The sequence below is a fragment of the Ostrinia furnacalis genome, unplaced genomic scaffold (genome assembly GCF_004193835.3).
Source record: "Ostrinia furnacalis isolate ACB-3 unplaced genomic scaffold, ASM419383v2 OfSCF0890, whole genome shotgun sequence".
NCBI lineage: Eukaryota > Metazoa > Arthropoda > Insecta > Lepidoptera > Crambidae > Ostrinia > Ostrinia furnacalis.
This window is the reverse complement of record NW_021131129.1, coordinates 138,073-148,289: the sequence shown is the minus strand read 5'-3', so window position 1 is coordinate 148,289 and position 10,217 is coordinate 138,073. Positions and strand designations below refer to the sequence as shown.

Here is a 10,217-nt window from a genome sequence, read left to right as displayed (position 1 = left end):
TGCACTTTGTCTAGACCCACTGGAACATAAAAACCCTGGCATAGAGGCGCGTCAATTGCATTTGATAGTGCAACACTGAGTACAGTCGTACCTGTGTTAAATTAATAGGCTAACTTTATGTATCAGGATTCAGGATTACGGGCTAATTTGATATTTTCATAAATTAACGAAAAAATATTATTATAGGTAACCTGGTTTAAATAAATTAAATGAAACCATCAATCGAGCTAGTAGGATTTATTTTATTATTCATCAATAATCAAATTCAGAACTTGAATATTCAACTGCAATGTCTGCTCATGAACGCTTCAAACTCGGTACTTCTTTCCCAATTCCATAAAATTCAACACTTAGAAAGTGACAAAAAATTTTAAAATAGGTAGTTGAAACAAACCACAGCTAATTTTCATAGTGGACTGTACTATACGATAAACATGTCAGTCAATTTGACAACCTTTGTCGGAAACATTATTCAATGAAAATATTGTCCGAACCCTTAGTATTTCTCTTCGACAAATACTTTAACACATTGTGAACCACTTTTCTTTCACGACTATAAAAAGATTTTAGCAATTTTATTCACAAAATCAATTGCGCAAATTTAAAATAAAGTTTGTTTACACTTTGACAGCAATAGACTGACATGCAAGGTGACATTTCAATTAAGTTTTCAGTTACTATTGCCATTAAAAGAAATTAGTACCATTAGTTTTCCGCAACATGGCGAGGGTTTTTATGTTCCTGGTCAGGCTTATAAAAATGAATATTGGAAAGATTTTTAAATTAGATAGGTAGGTATCTGTAGAAAATACTTTTTTCAAATTTTTAAAATTTTATTTTGAGAAGCATTTCAAACAAAATATGCAGAAAATGGCCAGTATTTGATTTTTATTAACTGTTTCTCGAACAAAAGTAAGTTGTATTATAGCCTGACCAGGAACATAAAAACCCTGGCATAGAGGCGCGTCAATTGCATTTGATAGTGCAACACTGAGTACAGTCGTACCTGTGTTAAATTAATAGGCTAACTTTATGTATCAGGATTCAGGATTACGGGCTAATTTGATATTTTCATAAATTAACAAAAAAATATGATTATAGGTAACCTGGTTTAAATAAATTAAATGAAACCATCAATCGAACTAGTAGGATTTATTTTATTATTCATCAATAATTATAATCAAATTCAGAACTTGAATATTCAACTGCAATGTCTGCTCATGAACGCTTCAAACTCGGTACTTCTTTCCCAATTCCATAAAATTCAACACTTAGAAAGTGACAAAAAACTTTAAAATAGGTAGTTGAAACAAACCACAGCTAATTTTCATAGTGGACTGTACTATACGATAAACATGTCAGTCAATTTGACAACCTTTGTCGGAAACATTATTCAATGAAAATATTGTCCGAACCCTTAGTATTTCTCTTCGACAAATACTTTAACACATTGTGAACCACTTTTCTTTCACGACTATAAAAAGATTTTAGCAATTTAATTCACAAAATCAATTGCGCACATTTAAAATAAAGTTTGTTTACACTTTGACAGCAATAGACTGACATGCAAGGTGACATGTCAATGAAGTTTTCAGTTACTGTTGCCATTAAAAGAAATTAGTACCATTAGTTTTCCGCAACATGGCGAGGGTTTTTATGTTCCTGGTCAGGCTATACAAGTAATTATGCAAAATGTAGATCAAGGAATGTTTTCATACATTAGGTATTATTTTTTAATGTCAAAGGAAGTACAAATATAGAGCCGAAAAAACTACCACTTACTTTACAAGGTGGTAATCGAAAACCAGTGCAACAAAATACTTTCCGGATTCTATACAATTACTGAGTGGCCTTCAGCATCCGTTGAATTAGCTATACCGATTTAATAAGTATGCCCCGCCATAGCAGCCTTTCGCGGCCCGCGCGTTTGACATTTCACTGCGTTTTCGCGCCAAAGCCGCGCGGGTTTGTGTATCCGAACGCGTTTTTGTTTTTTAATTCGCGATCGAAATTTGAATTTGGAAAGAGGGTTGACTGAAAAAAGTTTAGTTAGTTTTAATGGCCGCTGGTGTGATTTGGATTTTGTGATAATGTTTAGTGATTAATTTTTAATGTGAATTTATTGGACTTTTATTGCTGATTGGAGATTTTTCTGGTAAGTAACTTATTATCAAACTTTTATAGACATTCAGGTTGCTTTTGATTTAATGATAAAGGTCTTACATGATACGATACATAACCCACAGGACTAACATGGCTAGGTATTTAAATCACTAGGGCTAATTTTTTATTTTCATTTGTTATCAATATTATTTTAATCAATCTGACTATAGAAATTGATATTGCAAATCAATGTTCGTGCAATTTTTTCCTGAATGCCTCGATGCGAAGGAGGGTAAGTAATGTGTTTTGAGATATTTTATGTAGATTACAATTTTATTAATTACCACGATTAAACGTATTTTATAAGTAGTTAGGTATTATTCCTTTTACTCAAAATGAAAATAAAGGAGTTATAAGCATACCTAACACAAGATTTGTTCTGGAACGTAGGTAGCAAGTAGGTCTAGTTTAGGAATGTAGGTACCTACTATAGAGTGACCTGACATGTAAGTTTGTGAAATTTTCGCCAGTTTCTTGTAAATCTTAACATCCATCCATATGAAATTAGTATGTTAGTACATTACATACCTACTTACATTGTTATGCTTGAGTCAGGTGAACTTTACCGTATCTACATTTAATATTAGCATAGTTTTTATGCAATGCCGGTAGTTTCGAAAGGCTTTGTACTATGTATTTACAATTAATGAATGAATTCGTTGCCTTTAATGGCGGCTACGCTTTGTTTTTTCATTTTATTGTTTATTTCGAATTGTGTAAATGTAAATTAATGTGTACGATTTTACATTTCCTATCCTTCACATAATTATGTTTTAGACAGTTATTACTGGTATTGCATACCATACAAAATTTATTAGGGAAGACAAGATTGATACAGCAAAATTTAGGCGGTCTTATAGCTAGAAAGCAATATCTTCCAGACATTACAGTGGAGGACAGTTTTATTTCCATTCATTAAAGATTACTTAGATGTTTTCTATTTAATCGATAGATCATTATTACATTATCACCTGTCGAGAGTAGCTCATACACGTAAACTATTAACGAATATTTCAAGATGAGCTTTTGTAAAAAAGTTTAGATTTTTAGGTGCTTCGTTAGCAACCTCTACTCTAGTTTACTAAGCGAATTGTCGGACCTACTTGTCCGATGTAGTTACATATCTACCTAGTCTGTCAAGTGAGTTGTCGGACAAGTAGGTACTAGCACAAAATATAACAGAAGACAAATTCCATACTAAACGCGCTCGAGCCACGCACACATAGACACCGCTCCTAGCAAGACTGTCTTGGACGAATGCGAGAGCGACGTGGCGCGACAGACGTTCGCCACACGTTCGCTGTGGTTCGCTTGAGTCACGCGCCGGTCAACCGTCTGTAATATTATTTTGTTTTGCGAAATTGACGAAAATGAGTGAACAGAAAAAGTCGTATCATAATTGTTCGGTATTTGGTTGCTTAAACTCATTATTAAATACTGAATTTTCATTTTTTAAATTACCAGTTGATTCGGGTAGGTAAGTAAGTTATTTATTTGAATTTCAATTGAAATTTAAAGCCAACTCAATTACTAGGAATATCGAATTGTTTTAGAGAGGTTTTAGGAATTATTGGATAACTAGCTTTTGCCCGCGGCTTCACCCGCGTGAAATTTAGTTTGTCACAGATCGACATAAATTATAGCTTATCTGGGGGCACGGCAATGCCCCCGCCAAGTCGAGCGCGAAGCAAACACTGCCGTACCATCCTTTACTGGAACCATTTCGCCGCATTTTCAGGCCCCTATTTGAGAACCTCTGGATAAGACCAGAACGCAGAAATTTTCGTTATCTAGTAAGCTATAATCACATACTTTAAATCCAAAATTTCAAGTCTGTAGGTCATTTAGTTCCGAAGTTAAGCGAAAGCAAAGTTTCGCATTTACGACACTCACTCACTCACTGATGATCATCAAAATAGAACTAGTACTTCCCATTAACTCAGAGGGCTGAAATTTGGTACAGAGTTAGGGTTTAAAGGCCACATAAAGGGAAAACTATAAAAACTAGGAAAATCGAAGATCTGGAGTAACCACATTCATAATCAATACTACTCCGGCCCCGTGGTGTTCGCCTGTATCGCTCACCGCTAGATGGCGCTAGCGCTAGCAAGCGGTGTCCAGATTTTTTTCCTTTCTAGAGAAAGTCGTCGATTAAGTTGAATGTTGTGTAATTTGCATTTCGTTGATTTCGTTTATTATACTGTAAGGTTCGCTTAGGTTATGTTATAATTAAAAACAATCTGATTCGTTGTCCATTTTAAAGGTCGTTGAGTTTATTTGTGTTTAATATCGTAAAAAAATGTTGATAAACGACGACGTTAAATAATTTTGCCACGTTCCACAAAAAGAAGTGAAATCCCACCAAAAACATTCTGTAAAAAACTAGCCAAGTCTCGATGGAGCTGCTTGTTTATCTCTAAAAAGTAATGAAATCTAGACAAAGTCGTGCCAAGTCTATGGTTCCTTACTGCGATTTCTTTATTATTATAGTTAATGTTGTGTGACTTGGCCGTTGAACAATCTTTATTAAGATAATCATACATTATAAATACGCAGCTTTACTGAACCTACAATTGACTGGTTATTGTTGAATCAACGTTTTCCAAGTGGCAATTTTCCATCGTCAGTGGGTAGCGGTTCAGGCGACTGATTGGTGCAATGGTGTCATGGAGCACCTGGTTTTGTCACCCTTCAACGGCCAAGTCACACAACATTAACTATAATAATAAAGAAATCGCAGTAAGGAACCATAGACTTGGCACGACTTTGTCTAGATTTCATTACTTTTTAGAGATAAACAAGCAGCTCCATCGAGACTTGGCTAGTTTTTTACAGAATGTTTTTGGTGGGATATGTTATTCAGGGTTATAAACAATAATACTGTAAAGTTACATCAAAATCCGTTCAGTAGTTTTTGCGTGAAAGAGCAACAAACATCCAGACTCGCATTTATAATATTAGTTGGATAATAGTGTCAACCACTCAACTAAATACTACTTCCTTCTCGTGTATTTGTTTGCAAACTATTACTATTATAACGTACTAAATATAAATAAGTATACGTGGATATCTGTTATTGTCTTTCTTGCATAGTATTAAGAGTAACATTTTTCTATCATAACGAAATAAACACAACACATGACAAGAAGACAACCCTGGCGCGACGGCCGAGCGTGCGAGCGAGAGAGGTATGCAAAGCGAGGTACATACATGAGTTTACCTTCTGTTATATTTTGTGGTAGGTACTAGTTAGATAAAAAAAAGTAAGTAAATTAATTGATTGGTCATGAACTATCCGATTCTTATCTTCGATGATGATGAAGATGATGCATGATTAACTTTGAATAGCATGTTGACGTTGATTAATATCGCTACTAGCTTCTTAAAACGCCTTGGCAGTGTTTGCCCAAAAACTGTCCTTAGCCACCAACCGGTCTTATTGTGGTAGGGCGCCCACGCTTTATGCATATCGTGGACTGGCAGACCACCCACTCGGTTGACCGACGATCTGGTGAAGGTCGCGGGAAGCACCTGGATGCGGGCAGCGCAGGACCGGTCGTGAAAATCCGTGGGAAGCCTTTGTCCAGCAGTGGACGGAATCGGTTGAAACTATAATAAGACTGAAAATTATGGTTATGTAACAAATTGCAAATGTAGGATTTTATCAGGAGTTTCGTGACTTAAAAGGTTGCTTCATCATATTCGGAACCAACCTTCTTCCTAACCAGCGAAAAACTGCATCGAGTGGTCATTATATCAAATCAAAAATCATAAATCAAGCAACTGCACTCAGGAGGATTTGATGAGTGCTACTGACAACGCCACTCTTGTGGCAGAGTTTTGGGCTGACACTGTTTAGGTTTGTTGTCGACACGAAAAAAAAATACGTTGGACAATTAAAACAAAAGAAACTGTTAAATTAACTTGCAGATAAAAAAACTCATTCTTAAAAAGCACATTTAAGATTAGGTACTGTGACCATTAATTGATGTCATGATTTACTTTAATACAACTAAGTACATCTTGCGTCTTCAACAGTCCTGCAATTCTGTACACCGTGTGGTCACTGTACCATGGTGTGCTATACGAGTCCACAATAACATTATTGTCGGTCCTTACGCAATGAAAGCAAAGTGTAGCAGGTTGTGTTCTCGGGGTGGACCACTAAATTAAAGAAATGCCTTATTTGGGCGAAATATGTGACCATGTTTCAATGAAAGTATTTGCCAACAAAGTTTTTATCATTCGAGACTAGGGCTAGCACACTTATAACGTGTCTAGAGCTAATTATGTAGGAGTACCTTATCTATGAACTTTCCTGCCCCAGCGGCCGTCAGCTCTACGAGCTATGTGCCCCGCCCACTGCCACTTGATTTTAGCGATTCTGCGGTGCGGGCTATGTCAGTCACTCTGGTTCTCCTACGGCCGGAAGACGTAGCGTGGGCAGGCCTCCCACTAGGTGGACCGACGATCTGGTGAGGGTCGCGGGAGGTGCCTGGATGCGAGCGGCGCAGGACCGGACTTTGTGGAAATCCTTGGGGGAGGCCTTTGTCCAGCAGTGGACGTTTTTCGGCTGAAACGAGTACCTTATCTAAATATTAATCGAACCCACAACCGAGTTAAGTTGAGGCCGATATCAAAGTATATTTTCGATTTTTAGGGCCAAGACCACTTAAAATATTTCAGAAACTTGCCCACATTGCATCGCACCAACAAGGTTACATCGCGCGTGCATACGAGTACAATATAATAAGTAAATAATTGTATTATTATAGTAAACATTGCAACGGTTACGCGATCCTAAATATTTGTTTCACAATAAGTTGCCAAACGTCGCCTTGGCATTTTCGATGCATGTTGGAACTTGGAAGATGTTATTTTAATTTTGGTTAGTAAAGGTCAATGTTAGAATCATCGCTAGAGGCAGAATCATCATCATGAAAATGCTCAGCATGACTCAAAAGTAGAGTTTGTACACTAGCAACTAGATAAGTATTACTTGTAAACAAATATTTAAATTCAAAACAGCAGCTTATCTAAACTTTCTATACTATAATATTATATGCGAAAGTAACTCTGTCTGTCTGTCCGTCCGTCTGTCTGTCTGTCTGTCTGTCACGCTTTCACGCCTAAACCACTGAAGCGATTTTGATGAAATTTGGCATAGAGATAGTTTGAGTCCCGGGAAAGGACATAGGATAGTTTTTATCTCGGTTTTTGAAACAGGGACGCGCGCGATTAGCTTTTTCTGTGACAGACAAAAATCGCGCACGCGGGCGAAGCCGCGGGTGGAAAGCTAGTATGTCAATAAATTATTAAATTTGCCTACTTAACCAAAAATATAAAATATGTATTACAATTTTAACACTAAGTACTTATGTACCATCTCTTTCAAACTATGTAGTTTCTAGATTTGATTCACAGCCATCAAGACAGGTGAAATTAATTTCAAGATTTGAATACTTACATAACAAGTAAGTAATTCCTGTTATTCTCGATTTTAATTGCCCATCATATTGTGAATAAAAATTTTATTCCTCTTCATGATATAGACCGATGTCAGGGTGACTAGTTCTAGGTGACTGGTAAAGCATAAATAAAGTCTTACGCAAAATTTCAAAAAATTAAGGCTAGCTGTGCCTGTTCAATAAAGATTGCCATCTCGTCTCTACCTGCTGTTGTTACCGCCTCGAGCATTTCGTAGTTTTTCTCAATAATCTAAATAATAGCATGCAATTGGTCAATCAAACCGTCTGCGGTCTCGAAGGTAAAGTGCCGCAACCGGCCCTTAGAGCGTGAGAGATTATACGCCGCTTGCGCAGATTCGGGCAAAGAGTAACAGAAGGACAGAAGTGACTCTCCATTTACTCTACATCGTTTTCCTGAGGATAGGTAGGCATTAACTTTGCATAATGCTCCTATAGCTTATACTTGATAATTCAAGCCAATTTAACTTCAGAATGTTTTATACCAAGGTATTAAATGGCTTGCTATTATTAAATGAGTAGAGAACGAAGTTTGTATGTAAACTAATATTGAACCTCTGTAATAAACAGCATTCATCCAATTTATGTATCACCTATTGACCCTATCAATAGATCAACACAGCCTCCAGGCAATTACTAAGATTATTGTCTGTCATAAAATTATGCTCTACCTAATAATCTAAGTTCTTGACTTGCGTAGTATAATTATTATAATATCATTTTACATTAGAATAAGCGTCTGTATAATTCTGTGTTTTTAGGGTTCCATAGTCCTGACAAGGAACCCTTATAGTTTCGTCATGTACCCGTCTGTCTGTCTGTCCGGCCGAGGATTTGCTTGGAAACTATTGGCACTAGAGAGCTGTAATTTTGCGGAGGTTATTATAATGATGTTTGGTATTTTATTACTGTGTATGATACTGGTATTTTATTATTCTAGAGATTTTCGCATGGTTGGTTTGTGGCCAGTCTTTAGTCTTTGCCAAGATTTAGTATCGAGATCGATCGCCAGTGAACGGTTACGAAATCGATACGGATTCTAATAGTAACATTATACAATTGTGTTAACGTCTCGGTATCATTTATCAATTGACTTATTATAGACTAGCGGCCGCCCGCGACTTCGTACGCGTGGATCAAGTTTTACCCCCTTCATCTATCTTACGCGGTTTAGATTTTTTCATACAATTTTTTTTTCCGCTAACTCCTGTTCCGATGGGAATTTTGCAATATCCTGTTGTAACTAAGCTTTAAGTTTACTAAGGTACCTGCATGCCAAATTTCAAGCGTCTATATTACGCGGTTTAGATTTTTCATACAAATGTTTTTTCCCGCTAACTCCCGTTCCCGTGGGAATTTTGCAATATCCTGTTGTAACTAAGCTTTTAGTTTACTAAGGTACCTGCATGCCGAATTTCAAGCGTCTAACTTAAGCGGTTTAGATTTTTCATACAAAAGGATTTTCCCGCTAATTCCCGTTCCCGTGGGAATTCTTAAGTATCCTATAACCTGCCCAGGAGTAAGAAGAATAATTGTACCAAGTTTCGTTAAAATCCGTCCAGTAGTTTTTGTTTCTATAAGGAACATACAGACAGACAGACAGACAGACAGACAGACAGACCGACAGACAGACAGACAGACAAAAATTTTACTGATTGCATTTTTGGCATCAGTATCGATCACTAATCACCCCCTGATAGTTATTTTGAAAATATATTTCATGTACAGAATTGACCTCTCTACAGATTTATTATAAGTATAGATTAATTTACCAGATCAATTTAAATGGGACGTTCTCAATGACGTGAAAAATGCGATACAAATCTGAGTTAGTTGTAGAAAATAGTAAATATCTTATTATTAATTATTATTATTAAATATCTTCTTTGTCATTTTGTCTTGTACATTTTATAATAGTCCCGTTAACCCCTCGTGCTTGGTTAAAACGGTTGTGTTATGAGTGGGTTCAACGCGATAGACCAGCGGGGTTCGAACAAGCGTTCTTCGGATCTCAAGTCAAATTCAAATTATTTGATTGCATATCACATGAGTCGGCCAGCCTGACTGATACCTTTATATCTGGGCTATTATATTCCATGGGGCATATCTATAAACAGTACTGATACTGCCAGCAGCGATATAAGAACCGGTTGATCTGCGTTAATCGGACGACTCAGGCGCTCCCGTGACAATTGCGTAACGGCTCCGATCCGATTACCACATGAGTAAACACAGGTTAACAGGCTGTGGTATGCGGCAGTTAAGATAAGGTGGATTGGTTGGTGTCAGGGGTCAAGCGATTTTACTTTGACAGGCTTTCAGTTTCATTATAGTCTATCCAATATAGCTTGATTAGAATGACAGCTGCCATCAAAAGTAACGACATAACTTTGTAGTAGCGATCAATGAGAGCTAAATATTGGCGGACAAGAAATAATTCACGTCTGACCTACAAACAATATTTTCGACGACAGTGCTTCCAATAAAAATGTTAATTTCGTGTAAATGCAGCGTTAAATTACACCAATAAGTAGTAATTCGAAATTATAAAAATCAAGCTAGAGTATT

General features: G+C 36.7%; 1 protein-coding gene across 1 annotated transcript in view; it reads left to right on the top strand.

Annotated features, from left to right (window-relative positions):
- Positions 1–1,955: 1,955 nt before the first annotated feature.
- LOC114350435 (uncharacterized) overlaps positions 1,956–10,217 on the top strand; it is a 29,526-nt gene continuing 21,264 nt past the window's right edge. The window contains exon 1 of the mRNA XM_028301247.1: positions 1,956–2,155. The gene's annotated coding sequence lies outside the window, so the exon portion shown is untranslated. The remainder of the gene's footprint in view (positions 2,156–10,217) is intronic.